The sequence below is a fragment of the Schistocerca cancellata genome, chromosome 6, assembly GCF_023864275.1.
Source record: "Schistocerca cancellata isolate TAMUIC-IGC-003103 chromosome 6, iqSchCanc2.1, whole genome shotgun sequence".
NCBI classification, from domain to species: domain Eukaryota; kingdom Metazoa; phylum Arthropoda; class Insecta; order Orthoptera; family Acrididae; genus Schistocerca; species Schistocerca cancellata.
Genome location: NC_064631.1, coordinates 545,562,244 through 545,585,926, shown reverse-complemented (window position 1 = coordinate 545,585,926; position 23,683 = coordinate 545,562,244).

Genomic DNA, 23,683 nt, shown 5'->3' with positions numbered 1-23,683 from the left:
CCGGTCTAGGAATGGTAGAACGATGGGTTCGATGACGGTTTGGATGTACCGTGCACTATTCAGTGTCCCCTCGACAATCACCAGTGGTGTACGGCCAGTGTAGGAGATCGCTCCCCACACCATGATGCCGGGTGTTGGCCATGTGTGCCTCGGTCGTATGCAGTCCTGATTGTGGCGCTCACCTGCACGGCGCCAAACACGCATACGACCATGATTGGCACCAAGGCAGAAGCGACTCTCATCGCTGAAGACGACACGTCTGCATTCGTCTCTCCATTCACGCCTGTCGCGACACCACTGGAGGCGGGCTGCACGATGTTGGGGCGTGAGCGGAAGACGGCCTAACGGTGTGCGGGACCGTAGCCCAGCTTCATGGAGACGGTTGCGGATGGTTCTCGCCGATACCCCAGGAGCAACAGTGTCCCTAATTTGCTGGGAAGTGGCGGTGCGTTCCCCTATGGCACTGCGTAGGATCCTACGGTCTTGGCGTGCATCCGTGCGTCGCTGCGGTCCGGTCCCAGGTCGACGGGCACGTGCACCTTCCGCCGACCACTGGCGACAACATCGATGTACTGTGGAGACCTCACGCCCCACGTGTTGAGCAATTCGGCGGTACGTCCACCCGGCCTCCCGCATGCCCACTATACGCCCTCGCTCAAAGTCCGTCAACTGCACATACGGTTCACGTCCACGCTGTCGCGGCATGCTACCAGTGTTAAAGACTGCGATGGAGCTCCGTATGCCACGGCAAACTGGCTGACACTGACGGCGGCGGTGCACAAATGCTGCGCAGCTAGCGCCATTCGACGGCCAACACCGCGGTTCCTGGTGTGTCCGCTGTGCCGTGCGTGTGATCATTGCTTGTACAGCCCTCTCGCAGTGTCCGGAGCAAGTATGGTGGGTCTGACACACCGGTGTCAATGTGTTCTTTTTTCCATTTCCAGGAGTGTATTTTATTTGTATTAACTACTTTATTTCACTATTGACGTTGACTAATTACATCTCTTTATGCCTTTTCAAGCTCATAAGTGGTCTAATGCCTGCGTGACAAGTGATGGGTTAACGAACATGTGCATTTACAGATTGTGTTGTTTTACGATGTTTGAATACATGTGCTCGCACTGTGTAACACCGACACGAATGTACACGGTGGTGCACGAAATGTGTTACCATTTTGTTTTTGAATATAAACTTTATTGTCAATACAATCTGAAAGGAACATATACTACAATGAAGAGCCGTCCATGGAGATTTGTTCTAACTCAGCACATGCTCAATATGTCCACCATTTCGTTTCCTAACTTCCTTCAAACGAACACTGAAGTTAGTAATTACCCTGCGGCACATGTCTTCCGTAATTTCATTGCAAGCTTGAAGAATAAGTCTTCTGAGCTCCATTAAATCACGGGGACGTTTCGGGAAAATTTTTTCTTTAGGTGCCCCCAAAGAGAAAAAGTCACATGGATTGGGGTCTGGACTATTAGGGAGCCAATTTTGCCCGTCATTGAAGCTACCTGGAAACCTGAGTGAAATGATCCGCATGTCGAAATGCTCGTGTAAAAACTCCAACACAGTGTTTGCAGTGTGTGGCCTTGCCCCATCTTGCATGAACCACTGCGTGTTGAATGGCAAGGCAGTAGCAAGAAGCTGTGGAATGAAGCTATTGCGAAGCATGCTCAAATAACGCTCGCTGTTCACAGTTTCTTGAAAGAAAAAGGGTCCAATAAGTCCGTGACTGGAAATTGGTGCCCACGCTGTAATCCTCGGAGCGTAATGTTGTCGTTCATGAAGCACTTGTGGGTTTTCAGTGGCCCAAAAGCGTACATTTTGTTTGTTAACCACACCGTCTAAATGAAAATGCGCCTCGTCTGAAAACCAAACGTTGTTGAGAGTTTCTTCCCTATCCTCCGCCCACTGAGCAAACAGTAGTCTCTGCTGCTTGTGTTCTTCAGTGAGCTTCCGTGCACAGGTCACCTTGTATGGGTACATATGGAGGTCACTTTTAAGAACGCGTTGAACGGAGCTTCTGGATATTCCCAGTTGCACTGCTGCCTTTCTACACGATTTCCCGGGACTTCTCTGTACAGCAACTCGTACCGCTTCACTATTCTCCGGCGAACAAACAGGCTTAGGCCGAGATCGCTTCGCTTCCAATACTGTTCCTTCCTGTACAAATTTATCGTACAACCTGTGGATGGTCTTCTTGCAAGGGACCCATTGTGTGTTTAACTGTTGTCGAAAACGCCTCTGAGTCACAACAAGGCTTTTCGTTTCATGAAAAAGTAACACAATTGCCGATCGTTGCTGTATCGTCAGTCTTCCATTGTCAGCCATTGCTGGTTACTAGTCTCCTAGCGGCAGTATCGTGAATTACACGTAATTTCGTAACTCATTTGTTTTTCCAAGCTCTGCTGGTACTGCTGTAGAGATCCCAGCGGGATATCTAATGTGTGTCGTAAATTGTGAAAGAAACAATTGGTAACACATTTCGTGCGCCACCCTGAATTTAACACGATTGACAACGACATACAAATGTGTCAGTTTACATTACGTTGACGTGGCTTAAAGCTGCAATATCAGCACTTGATAATGGTCTAAGGCCGAAATTGCAATAGTGTGTAATAAAAACTTACAACAGTCACTGGCGTAAAGATGATGTCCTTCAACAAGTTTTTTATGAGTGTGAATCCCAACTACAAGAAATGGACTTGTTTTTCTTTTCTTTTTTCTTTTTTTTTTTTTTTGGTCCATAGTACCTCCTCCAAAAATATGGAGAGAAAGAGATAAAATAGAAGAGACTTGCTTCACAGTATAGAAGATGGACACGTGCTCTCAGCCATAGATGAGCTCTTTAGACTCATGTTTACTGAGACTTTTTTGCTTTAATATCGTGTACTTTGAAATGTAAGCGTTTACGTCATTAATTACGTTCGTCCTAGGCGTCGTCAGGCGCATTTTCTTTGATATTTCCTCAGATATTTTCAATTTAATTTTTGCAGTGCCTAGTTGGAGTCAGCCCAAATAAACAGTGATCATCACGGCTTTCATGCCAAGCCCACTGTCCCCAGAAAGAGTCGATTTGTTTCCCATTACAAAGTGATTTTTAAAGCAGAATTCTACATGCTCTTTCGATAAAGCAGTCCCTAATTAGTCTAGTGCAATGTCCAGTTTCTTTCATGTGTAAAACGGGAGAATGAAACGCGAAGAATAGCCAATACTGCAGCAGTGACTGAGTGTGGTTCCTGACCCGCACTGCTACCTCTGTGCAGCAGTGCTACTTAATCGCTGCTGGAGTACTGGCTGTTCTTCATACTTAGTTTCCCCGTTAGCAGGCTGCAGCCGTACTAGTGCGAAACTGCGATTCATCGCTGAAAACAATGTGCCGCCATTCATCAGCAGCCCATGTTTTCCTGGCATGGCACCACTGTAGACGCAATTGTTTGTGTTGTGGTCTTCGACCATAGATACTAGTAGACTGGCCTTGCTGTGCAGAAGCTTTAGGGCTGGAGTGGCTCCAACATAAATCACGTGACTGTTGGCAAAACGTGGCGGGATTTGAAATCAGCGGTCTGCCATCCTATGTTTGTATCTTATTTTCCCCACATTTCTCAATTGACTGCCAAACGCTTCCAACAAAAATTATTTTTTTATTTGCGAAACATTATGCCAGAACTACATTTGACCTGGATTTGTTCACAGTACCATTTATAAAATCTGCCACTCTGGTGGGCAGCGGGAAGAAATTACTATGAACTATCGATTAAAGTAAAATGTCGTTAAAATTCTTTTCAACAGTAAGAGTGGGCTCGTGTCAAAACTTTAAACATTGGATTCGCCGCGTTTTGAGCTCTAGTCACTTATAAAAGAAAATGCGATATGGGAATTATGTCAACTATAAGTGCCAAAATTGTCGACTTTAGGAGCAGGTCCATTTTAGAGTATCAATTTTAGGTGCGCTTCAAAGGTTCAGTTCCCACTATTTTTACAAAAGTTTAAATTATCAGTTTAAAAAAAAAGTAACGTGCTACTGTTCTATTCTAATACAATATTTTACTAACTCGCAGTAATCACACACATTCTAACAACATTCAGATTTACAGGCATTTCAGAAGACGAGGCATCATCTAACGAACGCCTTCTGGTGTGTGATTTACGGAGCTTAGGCCTCTTCGATTTCATATGCTCCGGAAAATCAAAAAGTGTCGGGATAGCATCACTACATAGCCATTTCCCTACAGTCTTAGCCCTATAAAAACATCAGGATTAAAATTGACAGACACTGTAAATATAAATTATAAATATACATTGTAAATAATAACTAACCTATCAAAACACTTCTCCTCGAAGTGCTTCGAGCAAAGGCGCTTATGTGCAGATGGCTTAAAGTTGTTCCGTTTCAGGGCCTGTATCCAAAGCCATCCTTAGGGAAACTATGAGTAGGAACGAGAAACAGTTATACTTACTTCTGTAACCAAATTATCACAGATACTTTCCAAAATGTAATATGAGTCTGACTTTACAGGCATCACTTTGAACACTTTAATTTACGTGATACCCTATTTCAAGTGTAAAAAACATATAAAAGTCACTTCAGCAGATTTCAGTAACGCATCTGCACTATCATAGAAATACTTACACGTGAAATGTAATGCCATTTCCCCCGACAAAACGCTGAGTACAGCCATAAGCGCAACACGAAAGGCGGGCCAGAGTGGCCGTGCGGTTCTAGGCGCTACAATCTGGAACCGAGCGACCACTACGGCCGCAGGTTCGAATCCTGCCTCGGGCATGGATGTGTGTGATGTCCTTAGGTTAGTTAGGTTTAATTAGTTCTAAGTTCTAGGCGACTGATGACCTCAGAAGTTAAGTCGCATAGTGCTCAGAGCCATTTGAACCAGCATCACGAAACAACCATGTTTTGCCAACATTCACGTGACTTCAGCCCAGAGATGTTGGAGCCACGAAAATGACGTCAGGGCCAGTCTATTATATTTATGGTCGAAGGTTGTGGTACTAACGGCAGCGTAAGCATGGGGCGGTAATTCCACAGTCTGGCTGCTACTAGTTCCCAGCCAATGGTGAGGGATGACGCAGAAGTTGCAAGGAGTCCATTACTTATTCTCGGCTGGCGGGCGCAGATGTGAAATGGTTACTATGTGCTTGGTGCACAGTACAGCGATCCTCCTCTGTGGTAGTCAGATGTGATTGAGAAGAATCTTACCGACGAGCATGCCTACCCTCATATTCCCATGCAGTCCTGCACCGGCCCACTGTCACATCTGAATGCCCAAAAAACCTGGATATTACACGATTCGACCAGAGGGCTAAGCGGACACCCACAGAGAGACCCTTTTCAAACTCTGTCTGGTGCTGATAACACTGTCCCATATTAGTACGCGGAATTTTCGTGTCTTTCACAGCGATCACTCGACGCCTGACGCTATTCCCGCCTCTTTTATACCCTATCAGGCCTGGCAACAACACTAAACACTAACAAAGCTAATGCACGTTGGTGGGTGTTCTACCTGTTACAGAGACTTGCAAGTCTAACCATTTCCACAATCGCCGATGGTGTTCACGTGTAAGAAGTGACATTGACAATCGACCATCTCTTTTGGGCACCTCACTTTTTTTTGTCTCGCTGTGTACATTAAAGATACGTTTATGAGATACTGTCAGCATCAGCATAAGATTGTTCAATAGTTTTTTGTCTACAGGAAAGCACCATCGTGTGCGAACGTAACGAAATGAAATAAAATTAGGATAAACATGCACTTGAATTAAGAGATGATAGTTTTCTTTAAATATGAATGAATACGAGGTGGTTGTTGTTGTTGTTGTTATCTTCAGTCCAGAGACTGGTTTGATGCAGCTCTCCATGCTACTCTATCCTGTGCAAGCTTCTTCATCTCCCAGTACCTGCTGCAACCTACATCCTTCTGAATCTGCTTAGTGTATTCATCTCTTGGTTTCCCTCTACGATTTGTACCCTTCACGCTGCCCTCCAGTACTAAATTGGTGATCCCTTGATGCCTCAGAACATGTCCTACCAACCGATCCCTTCTCCTAGCCAAGTTGTGCTACAAATTTCTCTTCTCCCCAATTCTAACATGGATGAATAGGAGGTAATGGCCTTAGCATACAGGTCGGTAGCTCCAGGGTACAAGATTAATACCTAACATGTGGAAGATTTCGAATCGTTTGAATATTTAGCGGAATTGCTAAGAAGCAATATGAAATAGAACGAACATAAAAAAATCAGTACTAGGGGCAAATGTTTTGGGGAATTGTTCTGGGAGAGTGTACTGAGAAAGAGAAAAAACTGATGGGTAAATTTAGAGTACTAGGATTCGAGAAAGAGGCGTGACAGTTCTGCTCCACCGTCGCATAACTCATGCAGGGTAAGTAAAAATAGCCTGCGTATAAACTGTCATTTTTTTCTCGTTGATACGCAACTGGAACGAGACATAAGAAAATCACTCTTTGCCATCCGCTGGGCAGTGGCTTGCGGTGTACTGATCAAATGTATCTGGACACTTATTACTGGCTATTACTATAGGGTGAGTCCACCCTTTGCCTTTATTACGACTTGAGCTCTGCTGACGTCTAAATGTTTCTAGAGGAATGGCAACCTATTCTTGCTCAAGAACAGGAATCGAAGAAGATGGCAATGTTGGACTTCGGGGTATGGAGCGGAGTCGACATTCTGACTCGTTCCAGAGGTATTGCATTGGGTTCAGACCGGTACACTAGGCAGGTCATTCCAGGAATATTTTCCACAAACCACCCGCCAGGGTAGCCGAGAGCGGTAATGCGCCGCTTCCTGGACTCGGGTATGCGCGCCGGTCCCGGATCGAATCCGCGCGGCGAATTAACGACGAGGGCCGGTATGCTGGACAGCCTGGATGTGGTTTTTAGGCGATTTTCCACATCCCGCTAGGTGAATGCCGGGCTGGTTCCTACGTTCCTCCTCAGTTACACGGCTCGCAGAAATTTGAAAACGTTCGCACTATTCCATGGCATACAGTAGACAAAAACAGATGGGATACACTAACTCCGTCCTGGGGAATTCGGCGTGGCGGCAGGAAGGGCAACCGGCCACCTTCTGCAACTAACTTCATAGTAATGACAACGACATATAAATGTGTCAGCTCATTTTAGGTTCACGTGGCGTAATAGCAATAACATCTTCACTTGATAATCGTCTAAGGCCGAAATTGCAATCGTGAAATAAAGAAAGTGTTACAGTCACTGGCGTAAATATGATGTCTTTTATAAAGCTCTGCAACTAACACTGCCAAATCAATAGTAACACGGCCGACCCCGCGTGACGCGGGACAAAGGCCCCAAGAAAGAAAGAAAGAAATTTTCCACAAACCATTGTCTCATACACGCTGCTTTATGACTGGGTCCATTGTCACACTGATAACAGGCAGCCATCATCTCCGTACTGTTTCTCTTCTGTATGCAGTACAGAATACTGTAAAATGTGTTCATGTCCTTCTGCATTTAGCGTTTTCTCGAGTGCAAACCTTGATAAGAAAAACACTCTCAAGGGATAACACCGCCTCCTCCATCTTTCACTGTTGGCACTACGCTTGATGGCCGGTACCGATCTCGAAGGATTCGCCAAGCCCATACCCTTTCATCGATTGGCACAAGGTATAACCGATTCTTCACTCCAGATCGCTCGTTCCAATGATCCACTGTCCTGTGGCGTCGCTCTTATACACCACATCAAGCGTCGCTTAACATTGAATACAGAAATGTGTGGCATATGAGGGGCAGCTCGACCACTGTACACCTCATTTTAACTCCCAGTGCAGGGTGTCTGTGCTAGCCGCGCTGCTGCTAGCACCAGGCAACTCACGAGTGATTCGTCGCACAGATTTCATGCGATTCTTACGCGAGCGCTGCCTCATTTTCACTTCAAAATCACATCACCAACAGTCGACTTGGGCAATTTTAAAAGGGTTGAAACGCTCGAGATGGGTCTGTTGCTCATAAGGGAAATTCACCATCAGGTTTAGTGATGAGATGGCCCCGGGGATAGACTGTCAAAAACTGAAGGCAGATCAAGCATGAAAACAGGAAGAAGGTGTACTGAACTGTGAAGGAGGATGCAAAAATCGAAACGTGAACGGCCCAATCTCAAAATGTGCGACATAGAGCGGATTTTCATTGCCACGTCGTCGTCGTCGTTACGTGGTCACGATGTTGGATCAATGTTCAAATCTCCCTCGTACCCCATGTTATTGTTGTGGTCTTCACTCCAGAGACTGGTTTGATGGAGCGCTCCATGCTACTCTATCCTGTGCACGCGTCTTCATCTCCCAGTACCTACGGAAACCTACATCCTTCTGAATCTGCTTAGTGTATTCATCTCTTGGTCTCCCTCTACGATTTTCACCCTCCAAGCTGCCCTCCAATACTAAATTGGTGATCCCTTGATGCCTCAGAATATGCCCTACCAACCCATCCCTTCTTCTAGTCAAGTTGTGCCACAAACTCCTCTTCTCTCCAGTTCTATTCAATACCTCCTCATTAGTTTGATATCTACCCATCTAATCTTCAGCATTCTTCTGTAGCACCACATTTCGAAAGCTTCTATTCTCTTCTTCTCTAAACTATTTATCGTCCACGTTTCACTTCCATACAAGGCTACACTCCATACAAATACTTTCAGAAACGACTTCCTGACACGAAAATCTATACTCGATGTTAACAAATTTCTCTTCTTCAGAAATGCTTTCCTTGCCATTGCCAGTCTACATTTTATATCCTCTTTACTTCTACCATCATCAGTTATTTTGCTCCCCAAATAGCAACTCATTTACTACTTTAAGCGTCTCATTTCCTAATCTAATTCCCGCAGCGTCACCCGATTTAATTCGACTAAATTCCATTATCCTCGTTTTGCTTTTGTTGATGTTCATCTTATATCCTCCTTTCAAGACACTGTCCATTCCGTTCAACTGCTCTTCCAGGTCCTTTGCTGTCTCTGGCAGAATTACAATGTCATCGGCGAACCTCAAAGTTCTTATTTCTTCCCCGTGGATTTTAATTCCTACTCCGAATTTTTCTTGTGTTTCCTTTACTGCTTGCTCAATATTCGGATTGATTAACATCGGGGATAGGCTACAACCATGTCTCACTCCCTTCCCCACCACTGCTTCCATTTCATGGCCCTCGACTCTTATAACTGCCATCTGGTTTCTGTACAAATTTGTAAATAGCCTTTCGCTCCCTGTATTTTACCCATGCCGCCTACAGAATTTGAAAGAGAGTATTCCAGTCGACATTGTCAAAAACTTTCTCTAAGTCTACAAATGCTAGAAACGTAGGTTTGCCTTTCCTTACTCTATTTTCTAAGGTAAGTCGTAGGGTCAGTATTGCCTCATGTGTTTCAGCATTTCTACGGAATTCAAACCGATCTTCCCGGAGGTCGGCTTCTACCAGTTTTTCCATTCGTCTGTAAAGAATTCGTGTTAGCATTTTGCAGCCGTGGCTTATTAAACTGATAGTTCGGTAATTTTCACATCTGTCAACACCTGCCTTCTTTGGGATTGGAATTATTATATTCTTCTTGAAGTCTGAGGGTATTTCGCCTGTCTCATACATCTTGCTCACCAGATGGTAGAGTTTTGTCAGGACTGGCTCTCCCAAGGCTGTCAGGAGCTCTAATGGAATGTTGTCTACTCCCGGTGCCTTCTTTCGACTTAGGTCTTTCAGTGCTCTGTCAAACTCTTCACGCAGTATCGTATCTCCTATTTCATCTTCATCTACGTTCTCTTTCGTACCCCATATATTTCTTTTTTTCACAAAACTATGCACTGACCGTCCGGTCATTGACGTACCCGTGCCCAGTATTCAAATTTGTGTCTGTGTCGTTGTCTAACGTTCGTTTGCAACTGCGTGCTGTAAGGGAGGGGCCTCCAGACGCACGTGCCTGCTATTTGTTCTACGCAAATACCACATGTTATGAGTCTTGCGTTCCGTATTGGAAGTTTTGACTCTTGAATTCCTTTGTTGTGACATAGTTTACACTCACTACATTCTTTTTTTCACTTCCGTGAGAAGTCTATGCGGCTCTCGCCTATTCTCACTGTTCATCACATTTACTTGCCACTCTGAAGATATTCTTACCACATGACTCATATTCTATAACCACTGTATAGTTGCAGTCCAACACCGTGACCACAAAACGACGATGCCATGATTCTCGCAGTTTGCTCAATATCGCAAATCTTGAGCTTGGACCGTCCGCTGTTTCTATTTCGATTCTTTTTTCACAGTCCACTAGAAAAATGGTTCAAATGGCCCTAGACATTATGGGACTTAACATCTGAGTTCATCAGTCACTTAGACTTAGAACTACTTAAACCTAACTAACCTAAGGACATCACACACATCCATGCCCGAGGCAGGATTCGAACCTGCGACCGTAGCAGCAGCTCGGTTCCGGAATGAAGCGCCTAGAACCGCTCGGCCACAGCGGCTGGCAGTTCACTACACCTTCTTCCTGTTTTCATGCTTGATCTGTGTTCAGTTCTTGACAGACTGTTCATTGGATCATCTTACCACCAAATCTGAGGGGAGTGCGATGGGGAGTTTCCTTTGCCAGATGACATTCAGTGAATAACCCACGTTCGAAGTCACTGAGCTCTGCGACCCATTCTGTTGTTACTGCCTCTCTAGTGTCAATACAATACCCTCTCTGCCTCCTTTCATACCAGCGAGTTCGCCTGTCGTGACATCTAGTGGTCAATTCCGCATTACACGGTCGTTCAAAAATGGTTCAAATGGCTCTGAGCACTATGGGACTGAACTTCTGAGGTCATCAGTCCCCTAGAACTTAGAACTACTTAAACCTAGCTAATCTAAGGTCATCACACACATCCAAGCCCTAGGCAGGATTGGAACCTGCGACCGTAGTACATCGTCGTGTCCGGATACTTTTGATCAGATAGTGTACATGTCTAGATGATACTCTTACACATCGTGTCTGGAGTCAATGAAGAAGTAAGTAATTGCTTCAAAGTGGCTCAGATTAATCAAACGATGTAAGCTTTCATGGCCGGTACTATCTTCACTTAAAACTTCCGGGCTGATAGGCCGTGGTCGAAGTATAAAACACTCTCCTGACGTTTCGTCTCCGACTGCGGGAGACATCCTCGGAGGTAAAGCGGCGAACTGCGAAGAGAACTCGACGAAGCGCTGATTATATAGGCAGTACAGAGGGCGCCACAGTCGATCACGTGGCGTCGGCTATGAGATTGTCTCTGGTAATTCCAACATTCTCGATTGAAAGCAATCGATCGTCACGCTTGCGGTGCAACGCTGACATCCAAATTTTATCCAGTTTAACACCTTCGTCTTTCCTGTTAAAATTATTACGATGTTTATCAATCTCGATAGCCTCTCTATACAAGCGTGCATAATAATGCGAGGTTTTTGATATGACGCTCGTCTCGCTGAATTTTATTTCATGATCACCTTCCTGGTAAACATGTTTCGCTACGGCCGATTTATCCGTGTGACCCAGGCGGCAATTCCTCTTATGTTCAACAAGACGGGTGTTCACACTTCTCTTTGTGGTACCGATGTAAACCTGTCCACAACTACAAGGAATTTTATATAGCCCCGGTGTAGCCAAAGTGTCTCGTGCATCTTTTGCCGACCTTAAAAATTCTTTTATTTTTCTGGTGGGTCTGAAAATAGTTTCCACCCCATACTTGCCTAAAACTTTCCCAATGCGGTCTGTGATCTTACTAATGAACGGAAGAAAAACTTTGCCCTTGGACGACTGTTGTTCGTCGTTACTCCTGATTCTCTGCCTAGAGCGAAGTGCTCGATCTATATCCTTGCTAGAATAGCCATTCTTCACGAACGTTGACCGTAGATGTTCAATCTCATCTTTTAAATAAACAGGTTCACAAAGTTTGTACGCCCTGTCTACCAAAGTTTTCATTACACCTCTTTTTTGTCTAGGGTGGTGGTTTGATGCTTTGTGTAGATAACGATCAGTATGTGTGGGCTTTCTATGCACCTTATGGCCCAACGTTCCGTCCCGTCGTTTAATCACAGACACATCCAGGAAGTTCAATTGCCCACTCCTTTCCGTCTCCATAGTGAATTGGATTTTCGGATTAATGCTGTTTAAATGTGTCAGGAAGGCATCCAACTCCTCTGCTCCATGTGTCCATACTACGAACGTGTCATCGACGTAGCGATACCATCTGGCTGGTCTCTTACTGGCAGTCTGCAACGCCCGTTGTTCAAAAGTCTCCATAAATAAGTTAGCCACAGCAGGACTGAGAGGACTGCCCATAGCCACCCCGTCAATCTGTTCATAAAAGTCATTATTGTATTGAAAGTAGGTTGTGGCTCAGATTAGTTTCAAAATCGCACCTCAACTTGTCCCATACAACCTACGATCCTCTGAGCGAGTGTTATTTAGTCCCTTTCGCTTCCAGCAGGGAATTGCGCCACTTTTGCCCCCGGAACGCGTTGGCAAGCGCCGAGCTTATTTTAGGACTTCATGTAAATGCGTTTCAGGTGATGAGGCTGTTAATGTGAAATCTAATTTCCTTCGTTCCACGGGTGATGCAACTGATTGCGACGCAAAATACACCGAAACGAAAGATGGTTGTAGCTAGACGGGAAAAGTGCTGTAAAATGATTGGTAGAAGCGGACAAATCTCACAGAGCTTTTTATTTTTATCATGGCAAAGGTTCTGTTTTATTACCAACCCATAATAATTTTTCTTTAACATCATAAAATTTCGAATTTAACGCGTCTGTTGGCGATTTACTAGACCGAGAGACCCTTCTCGAACGACAGTGCGATTTTATCGAGTGGACTTTATTTGTCTTGCATTAACATTCTGCTTTCTATTATAAACAAACGAAGTCACTATCTGTGAAGTAATTATATACTAAAAGAACGGGGTGGTGACAGGAAGGGCATCCAGCTACCCCTTAAATTAACCATGCCAAATCGGACCATAACCATGACGACCATGCGAAAATGCTGGACAAGCAAAAGTAAAACAAGAAGAAGAATTGCATACTAAAAGACCTTCCCGGTAGCGCACTTTTATGCTTTATCTTGTTTTATGAGACACCTAAGAATCACGTTTAAGCTTTTAAGTTAGATTTACCCTTCCTTCAATATTCCATCTATTCATTTGGGACATGACCAAGATAAAAGTATCAGGCACGTGGGTCTACATATTACAAGTCACAGTAGTAGATACGCATTCAAGATTCGTAGGAAGCGTACAATGACCATCACTATAATCCCTGCAACTTCATATCACCTAAACAATCATAAACAGCGTATCGGTCAGTGTTGCACAGGAAAATGTACATGAACCAAGAAAACGTGCAGTAGGAAACATATATAGCGAAAAGGGTTGCATGACGTAGCTGTTTCGGGTATTGAAATAGTTCAACAGTTGTACTCGAACTCTGATGCTCTGCTTTTCTAGAACGTTTGCCTTAAACGCCTCGCTCACCAGAACACGCTTCCCGGCCAACTCAAATTCCCAGCTACAGCTCACGACTTATGTTGTAACCCCACTCATTTTCTCCATTACTCACAGCCTCTCGGTATTCCCGCAAGGAGACGATGGTATGCATCCGCACTGAAATAGTCGTATGCCCGTCTGGCGTATCTACAAAAATGTGTGTCGTGTCCATTCTTTTGGACATGTCTGAAAGAACAGACACAACATCAGTAGTCAGCAGCACTGGGGTGTTTGAGTCAGACGGGAAGTATGTCCGGTTGCTGAGACGGTTAAGACAACCGTTCTATAGTGTCCGGGTTCGAGTCCCGCTTCGGTCACAAATTTTAATGTGCAGTTGACGAATTATTTCAACGCCCGAAGTAGATACATCACTCAAATTTCCCTTTAGTTATGCATGTAAGAATGCATAAGTCGATAGTTGGTCTCTGTCCTTTCGGATATGTCCAAAAGAGCACAGGTAATACTATTACACAGCTTGTTCTGTTTGGGAGTGGAACAGGGAGAGAAGATACTAGTTGTGGTACGAGGTACCCTCCGACACGCAGCGTATGGTGAATTGCGGAGTATGTATGTAGATGTTGATGTAGTTGCCATTGCTACCCTGTCTCTATGGTTGACTCAGTACTGAGCAATGTAAAAACATAAAAATAAATGTATATATAGAATCCCATACATTGGCAATGTATCACAGAAGATTGCAAATATCTTCAAAGCAAACGAAGTAAAAACTGGATTCTCTTTGTGTATTAAACTACAACAGAAGCTAATACATAATATCAAGTGTGATCAAGACCCATATTCAGATTCTGCAATATTTAGAATAACACATCAAGAATGCTCCATGTTTAACACAAGGCAAACAGGACGAGATCTGCACACCAAGTACACAGCATACATTGAAGCTTACAAACACAAAAGAAACAAAACTTCAGCAATGGACACACACAAACACTATGCACGACATCAATTTGGAAAAGCAGAGCAAAAGGACAAAGTACTCCAACGACTAAATAAAGGTCATAAAATGAATCTGTTGGAGAAATGGAGATACATTCATATTATAAAAATGTCAGTTGATGAAGAATTAATTTTTTAAATTTTCTTGGTCGCTATAATATATTAATTTACAATATATTGATTACAAGTTTAGACTGCTAGACAACCATATTCAGATCAGTCTTACTAGAGACTCAGTTTGTATGTACAGACAGGCTACAACACCATCAGTGAATGTATCTCAGAACGTGCTTACTGAACAGCCAGGCTTTGAAAACACTGTTAGTGACATCAACAAGGTTGCTAAGTGCAATGCCGAACCGTGGTTACTGAGAAGTATGTATCTACGTACAATGTTGGCAATATAATCGTTACAAGGTGTAACATGTCAATAACAAAAAATGAAAAGGAGGTGTTTCATATTTTTGTTACTGACGTATTAGATGAGGATATTGCTAATATTGTACTCAGGTACACTCTTCTTAGAAAGCATGTCTCGGAATTACGCGTGGTAACCGTTTTGATGTCACCACCGAAGTTGGTTATCTAGCAACCAAAGTATTGTAAAGTAGTGCAGTATAGCGACCAAATCAATTAAAACAATTTTAAGATTTGCTTAAGATGGTTCGATTGCATCCTTAAATAAGAGGATGAATTGGTGCTACATAGAAATAAGTATCCATATAACTCATACGGAAGCAAATAATGGTTTAGATTATATACAAAAATACGCTCTTGCACTACATAACAATATAAGTATTCTGTGGACGATGAATAGAATTATTTCTCTGTGTTACGCTTTTTAATGTTTACAGCGAAATGTAAGGTGTGTAATTTGTGTTTAGCATGTGCGAGTTCCTACACAGGAGGGCAACAAGTAATCTGCATCTAAAAAGTATTTAAAACTTCTATTATCTGTGGAGAAATATACACCAGTAACTGCAAAACTGCACGTGTTTACACTGCAGTAGAGGCACCAGAGTAATGAAGCTGTCCACTCACAGCAAACTTCACGCTTAAAAATGTTATACGTGAAAATGCACTTGAGAATCGGAATTGTTTTCAGAACCGCGTTGTGCAGAAAATAAATAAAGATTGTCACTGACAACATCGTCATTTTCACAGTCGCATGCTATCACTAACCATTTAAAATGGCAAAAATTAAAATTTCTTCTAGATATTCTAAAGCATCATCGTCAGCTTTTCAAGGACTGAGCTGTTCCCTGTTCAGAACTCGAACAAATCATTCCCAGCTTTTCCGAGCTCTTCCAATATCTCTTTTCCATTCGGCTTGTAGTTCAGAATATTCTAGGTAATTCTGTGACCTGGTATTCCCATGAGATATTGCTTACAATTTTTACGATACTTGTGATTTTTTTCAGTCACGTTGGAAATATTTAATTCTGTTCTAATACGGGTATCTTCATTTCTAAACACGTTTTTTTCTTGTGCAGCGCTTCGTCTTCCTTCGAAAGCTCATCGCTGATATTTTAATTTTATTTTCTCGTTTTCTTGTAGTAACCCAACTTTCGCTTCCATAGGATAACATATGAACAGCCATCACCTTTTAGAGTTTCAGGATTATCACTTTCTGCCCTTCGTGGCCAATTGCTCTGCTAATGGCAACACAGACACCTTGGAATTTATGTATTTTATTGCAGTATCAGAGTCGAAATCAGAACTTACAGAACAGCCTAAGAAAAAGGTTTGAGAGATATGTTCTAAAACACAATTATCTAAAACAATTGTTGATCTGACTGGATATTTTACTAGGAAAGCCACTATTTCCGTTTTATGACTAGAAACTGTGAAGCTGTGTTTCTTGCATATTTCGTCGGCTGGTATACTGGTCTTTGGAGGCCATCTTCAAGCTTTTGAATAACATCGATATCATCTCCTCACAGAAGCACATTCAGATATTCTTCATGCGCTATCTTAATTCCTTTGTTCATTTTACTTTTCCATTTAAGAAGAATGTAGTCAATGTGTGTATAATAAAAGGGTAGTTGACAGCCCATGTGCCTGTTTTACACCTTGGTTAATAATTATTTCTTCTAATTGATTCTCTACCACAATTCTCATATGCTTGTTCCATTTCATATCGCTTTGCAACGTTACGCCTAGATATTTAATCTACGTGACTTTGTCAAGCAGGTCAGTACTAAAGGTGAATCCGAACATTAAAGGTTTGTTTTTCTACTCATTCACATTAACTTGCATTTTGCTACATCTAGAGCTAGCTGTCATTCATCACACCAACTACAAATCTTGTCAAAGTCATCTTGTATCCTTCTGCAGTCAATCAGTTTCCACACCTCCCCGTACACGATGTCATCATCAGCAAACGACAGCAGACTGCTACCCACCCTGTCTGCCAGATCATTTACGTATGTAGAATGTAATAGCGGTCCTATTACTTTTCTCTGGGATGCTCCTGACGATGTCCTTGTCTCTGATGAACACTCGCCATTGAGAACAACATACTGGGTTCTATTACTTAAGTCTTTGAGTCACATATCTGGGAACCTATTCCTCAAGCTGGTACCTTCGTTAACAGTCTGCAACGAGGCACCGTGTCAAAAGCTTTCCCAAACTCTAGAAATATGGAATATGCCTGTTGCGCTTCATCCATAGTTCGCAGTATATCATACGAGAAAAGGACAAGCTGAGTTTCGCACGAGTGATGCTTCCTAAAACCGTTGTGATCCATGGACATAAACTTCTCGGTTTTTGATGTTGCTAAGCGACAGTCATACAATAATTAATAAATGAACGCACCGCCATTTGACTGTATTGTTGTTTATGAAATTACGACCCAGGTTTTTGCCGAAACCTGGATCGAAATTAAATAAACAGCAACACAGTCAAAGGACAGTGTGTTCAGTTAAGAAAAAAAAGCTTCTCGGTCTCAAGAAAATTTACTATATTCAAACTGAGAATGTGTTCGAGGACTCTGCAGCAAACCGATGTTAGTGATATTGGTGTGTAATTTTGCGACTCCATTCTTTTTGCCCTTCTTATACACTCCTGGAAATTGAAATAAGAACACCGTGAATTCATTGTCCCAGGAAGGGGAAACTTTATTGACACATTCCTGGGGTCAGATACATCACATGATCACACCGACAGAACCACAGGCACATAGACACAGGCAACAGAGCATACACAATGTCGGCACTAGTACAGTGTATATCCATATATATATGGAAAAAAGAACACATTGACATCGGTGTGTCAGACCCACCATACTTGCTCCGGACACTGCGAGAGGGCTGTACAAGCAATGATCACACGCACGGCACAGCGGACACACCAGGAACCGCGGTGTTGGCCGTCGAATGGCGCTAGCTGCGCAGCATTTGTGCACCGCCGCCGTCAGTGTCAGCCAGTTTGCCGTGGCATACGGAGCTCCATCGCAGTCTTTAACACTGGTAGCATGCCGCGACAGCGTGGACGTGAACCGTATGTGCAGTTCACGGACTTTGAGCGAGGGCGTATAGTGGGCATGCGGGAGGCCGGGTGGACGTACCGCCGAATTGCTCAACACGTGGGGCGTGAGGTCTCCACAGTACATCGATGTTGTCGCCAGTGGTCGGCGGAAGGTGCACGTGCCCGTCGACCTGGGACCGGACCGCAGCGACGCACGGATGCACGCCAAGACCGTAGGATCCTACGCAGTGCCGTAGGGGACCGCACCGCCACTTCCCAGCAAATTAGGGACACTGTTGCTCCTGGGGTATCGGCGAGGACCATTCGCAACCGTCTCCATGAAGCTGGGCTACGGTCCCGCACACCGTTAGGCCGTCTTCCGCTCACGCCCCAACATCGTGCAGCCCGCCTCCAGTGGTGTCGCGACAGGCGTGAATGGAGGGACGAATGGAGACGTGTCGTCTTCAGCGATGAGAGTCGCTTCTGCCTTGGTGCCAATGATGGTCGTATGCGTGTTTGGCGCCGTGCAGGTGAGCGCCACAATCAGGACTGCATACGACCGAGGCACACAGGGCCAACACCCGGCATCACGGTGTGGGGAGCGATCTCCTACACTGGCCGTACACCACTGGTGATCGTCGAGGGGACACTGAATAGTGCACGGTACATCCAAACCGTCATCGAACCCATCGTTCTACCATTCATAGACCGGCAAGGGAACTTGCTGTTCCAACAGGACAATGCACGTCCGCATGTATCCCGTGCCACCCAACGTGCTCTAGAAGGTGTAAGTCAACTACCCTGGCCAGCAAGATCTCCGGATCTGTCCCCCATTGAGCATGTTTGGGACTGGATGAAGCGTCGTCTCACGCGGTCTGCACGTCCAGCACGAACGCTGGTCCAACTGAGGCGCCTGGTGGAAATGGCATGGCAAGCCGTTCCACAGGACTACATCCAGCATCTCTACGATCGTCTCCATGGGAGAATAGCAGCCTGCATTGCTGCGAAAGGTGGATATACACTGTACCCCAGGAATGTGTCAATAAAGTTTCCTCTTCCTGGGACAATGAATTCACGGTGTTCTTATTTCAATTTCCAGGAGTGTATAACGAACAAAATGAGATTACACAAAAAAAGTATGCAAGAAGACCCGGGTTCGAGTTCCGGCCGCAATACAAACTTTAATTCCCTTCTTCAGCTTCCAACGTTATCGAAGTTCGTTTTTTTTTTTTTTCATTACTGACCATTTAACATCCAACGCTGGGTAAATGACTCCCGTAGACTTCACCTATATTCATCAGTGTTGCATTTTTCGTAAAATTACTTTTACGTGAACTATATTTTACAGCAATCTCTGGCCGAAATAGTGACTCCGTCACCACCGGTGGAAGGTGGCTTCAATATACGCCATACTGCGTGATTGCTATGCAGTTTTACTTAAGCATTAGGTAGGTGCCGTGGTGTTACCGGTGTTGCCCACAAAGGCTGGAGAATTTTTCACATTGCAGGGCAATATCTATCTCTGCCCTTATCTGTAAATGATTTCTTCTCATTTTCAGTCTTGCTTCCTTTTTCTTCAGCCGTTGGTGGCGCAGTGTCATGTCATGAAATCGAACAGTGTTCAGTTCGAAAGATGGTGAACGTAGATGACTTTACTTGTTTGCTGTCTATAGGAATGTAGAAGTAGGCAAACGAGAGAACCATGAATGGCATAAATGTGATGTTATAGCTACAATGGGAACCATATATGACTGTTGCCCAGAAAGTAATGCACCGCATCGTTTTTCTCAGTCAGAAACAATGCTACGAATGCGAAACGTTACGTATGTATTGTTCGAAGTCTCCTGAATGAACGTGCCAAGTTTCCGTCACATCCGACAGATAGCGTAGCTGCCGGGCAGTTTCAAAATGGCGTCTGTAGGTGATGTACGTTACAAGCATCGGGCACCGTCATTGAACTTCTCACTGCAGATAAAGAAACTGTGGGGAATATTCACAGACGCGGGTGCAAAGTCTATGGAGCTGTCGACAGAAGTACAGTTACTCGCTGGTTACGGAGGGTGAGGTCATCAGAAGGCGGTTCGGCGGAGCTCCACGACTTGCAACGGTCGGGGAGACCATCCACTGCTGTCACAACTCATAAGTTGCAGCGAGTTGATGTTGTCATTTGCGAGGACAGACATATTACGGTTCGGCGGTTGGCGCTACATCTGTCAATCAGCAAAGGGAGTTCATACAAGGATTGGTACCAACGGGGCATACACGCCCCTTGTTTCGCGATGGAGAATGGCCACAGAACGATATGGAGATTATGTGGAAAAGTAGGGTGTGTAGATAAAACACCATTCTTCCGTGTGTGTAATTCTCATTATGTTCAATAAAGAATTGTTGAAGAAAAAGAGTGCGGTGTATTACTTTCTGGGCAACCCTCGTATAAGGGGAAGTCAAATGAAAAGAAGACAGATGGAAAAAAGTAAGTAAATTGATTATTATTTCAAAAGTAATCGCCATTACCGTTAATTCATTTATACCCCTGTGGGAAAAGACAGTCAATGCCTTCATACAATAATGTTTATGGTTACCTATGCAAGCGTGCTTCTACCCAGGCATCCACCTATTTGTCCGAAGCAAATTGAAGGCCACGACTGTCTTTCTTCAGGGCGCCAGAAATATGGAAATCTCATGGGGAAAGATTGAGACTGCATGGAGGATGTGTAAGGGCTTCCCAGAGTAACTCCTGCAGCGCAGACGATGCGTTCTTTGCATCACCCAGGCGGTGTTTGTTCGGCAACAGAATGATGTTGTCTGTCAATTTTCCTGGCCGTTTGGACCTGACGCGGTCCTTCAACTTTTGCAAAGTGTCCACGTACCACTGTGGGTTAATTGTGGCGCACGTTACATAAACTCAACTCTGGATATTTTTTCGGTGGGCACTAAATCGATATGCTTCCATTGTTGGCTCTGACGCTTGCTCTCCGACTCAAAATGATGACACTACGTTTCTCCTTCGACAATACGAGACCTGAAGCGACATTCTTCTTCAGTGACATCGTTCCAAGTGCTGCAGTGATGTCGTCATTCTTTTCAACGTCTGCTCTTCAGTCAGATTGTTGGGAACCCACTTCGTACAGATTTTACGGAACATCGGATGCTCTGTCACGATGGCATCAGCGGTACTGTGACTGATGCCCAACATCAACCGAATGTCTTCCACCGACCGCCGTCGCTCATTTCTGACAGCAACATCCACAGCAGCAGTGACAGAAAGGACAATGACGCGGTGAGCCTGTCCTGGCCGAATTCTGTCTTTTACTGACATCTGACTACCTCGAAATCGTTTGTTCCACGTAATACACTCACACGCGACATAACGTGTTCGCCATACACAGCAGATATTTGGGTATGAATTTCAATTACTGACTCTCCTTTCGCAATCAAAAACCGCGCTACACCTCTTTCTCAGCAACCACAGCGAGTCGGGCGCGGCCACCAATCGCTGACATTAAGTCGAAAACGTCTAATAGACAAATGGCACAGTGGTGAACGGTCATTCCCTCCTGATCCCCAATACGGAGCACTTTTATACACACAGCTACCTTGGTTACCAACGTCTGTACCGTATCTCATTTTCATTTGACTGCTCCTTATCGAACCGGGTGGTTATAATTAAAGAGTAGATACTCACAGCAGACCAGTGTCGGCTGTAATTATCGTATGGCAGCGAAATTTGACAAGAATTCAAATGAATTAACGCGGAACCGATTTACGCTGGAAAAAAAATTAGTTCCAAGTTTGGTCAACAGGTGCAGATCTGGCGCTGCACAGCATCTCGTCGTCTTTTCCGGCGCTCACATTGAAGAAATTGTGTTAGCGGCGGCTAATAATAAAGTCGACCTTATGCCTTCCTCAGTTTTTTAATCTTTTCTGCCCACGTCCCGTTTCTAATCGATTACTTGTGGAAACATGCCTATACGTCTTTCTTGTATTCACAGAGCCAGATTGGCACCTGGTAGTCAAAACTGGAACTAATTGTTTTCAGCATAAATCGGTTCCGCCTCCACGCATTTGAATTCATGCCAAATTTCGCTGACGTAAGATAAATACAGCCCACACTGGAGCTCCGAGAGTGGCTTCAGTTTCATTATAGTCACCTGGTACATACGAAAGGCCGAACGGTTCTAGACGCTACAGTCTGGAACCGCGAGACCACTACGGTCGCAGGTTCGAATCCCGCCTCGGGCATGGATGTGTGTGATGTCCTTAGGTGAGTTAGGTTTAAGTAGTTCTAAGTTCTAGGGGACTGATGACCTCAGAAGTTAAGTCCCATAGTGCTCAGAGCCATTTGAACCATTTTGAACCGTAAGAAAGGTAAGGAATGAGGAGGTTCTGCGCAAAATCGGACAGGAAAAGAATATGTGGAAAACACTGACAAGGAGAAGGGACAGGATGATAGAACATCCATTAAGAGTATTGCTCGAGTATCATGTCGTTTATGGAAACTCAGAATCTACTATGTAGGAATCAACATGGATTCCGGAAACAGCGATCGTGTGAGACCTAACTCGCGTTATTTGTTCATGAGACCCAGAAAATATTAGATACAGGCTCCCAGTTAGATGCTATTTTTCTTGACTTCCGGAAGGCGTTCGATACAGTTCCGCACTGTCGCCTGATAAACAAAGTAAGAGCCTACGGAATATCAGACCAGCTGTGTGGCTGGATTGAAGAGTTTTTAGCAAACAGAACACAGCATGTTGTTCTCAATGGAGAGACGTCTACAGACGTTAAAGTAACCTCTGGCGTGCCACAGGGGAGTGTTATGGGACCATTGCTTTTCACAATATATATAAATGACCTAGTAGATAGTGTCGGAAGTTCCATGCGGCTTTTCGCGGATGATGCTGTAGTATACAGAGAAGTTGCAGCATTAGAAAATTGTAGCGAAATGCAGGAAGATCTGCAGAGGATAAGCACTTGGTGCAGGGAGTGGCAACTGACCCTTAACATAGACGAATGTAACGTATTGCGAATATATAGAAAGAAGGATCCTGTATTGTATGATTATATGATAGCGGAACAAACACTGGTAGCAGTTACTTCTGTAGCCCATCTAGGAGTATGCGTGCGGAACAATTTGAAGTGGAATGATCATATAAAATTAACTGTTGGTAAGGCAGGTGCCAGGTTGAGATTCATTGGGAGAGTTCTTAGAAAATGTAGTCCATCAACAAAGGAGGTGGCTTACAAAACACTCGTTCGACCTATACTTGAGTATTGCTTATCAGTATGGGATCCGTACCAGGTCTGGTTGACAGAGGAGATAGAGAAGATCCAAAGAAGAGCAGCGCGTTTCGTCACAGGGTTATTTGGTAACCGTGATAGCGTTACGGAGATGTTTAACAAACTCAAGTGGCAGACTCTGCAAGAGAGGCGCTCTGCATCGCGGTGTAGCTTGCTCGCCAGATTTCGAGAGGGTGCGTTTCTGGATGAGGTATCGAATATATTGCTTCCCCCTACTTATACCTCCCGAGGAGATCACGAATGTAAAATTAGAGAGATTAGAGCGCGCACGGAGGCTTTCAGACAGTCGTTCTTCCCGCGAACCATACGCGACTGGAACAGGAAAGGGAGCTAATGACAGTGGCACGTAAAGTGCCCTCCGCCACACACCGTTGGGTGGCTTGCGGAGTATAAATGTAGACGTAGATGTAGAAGACATCAGGAAA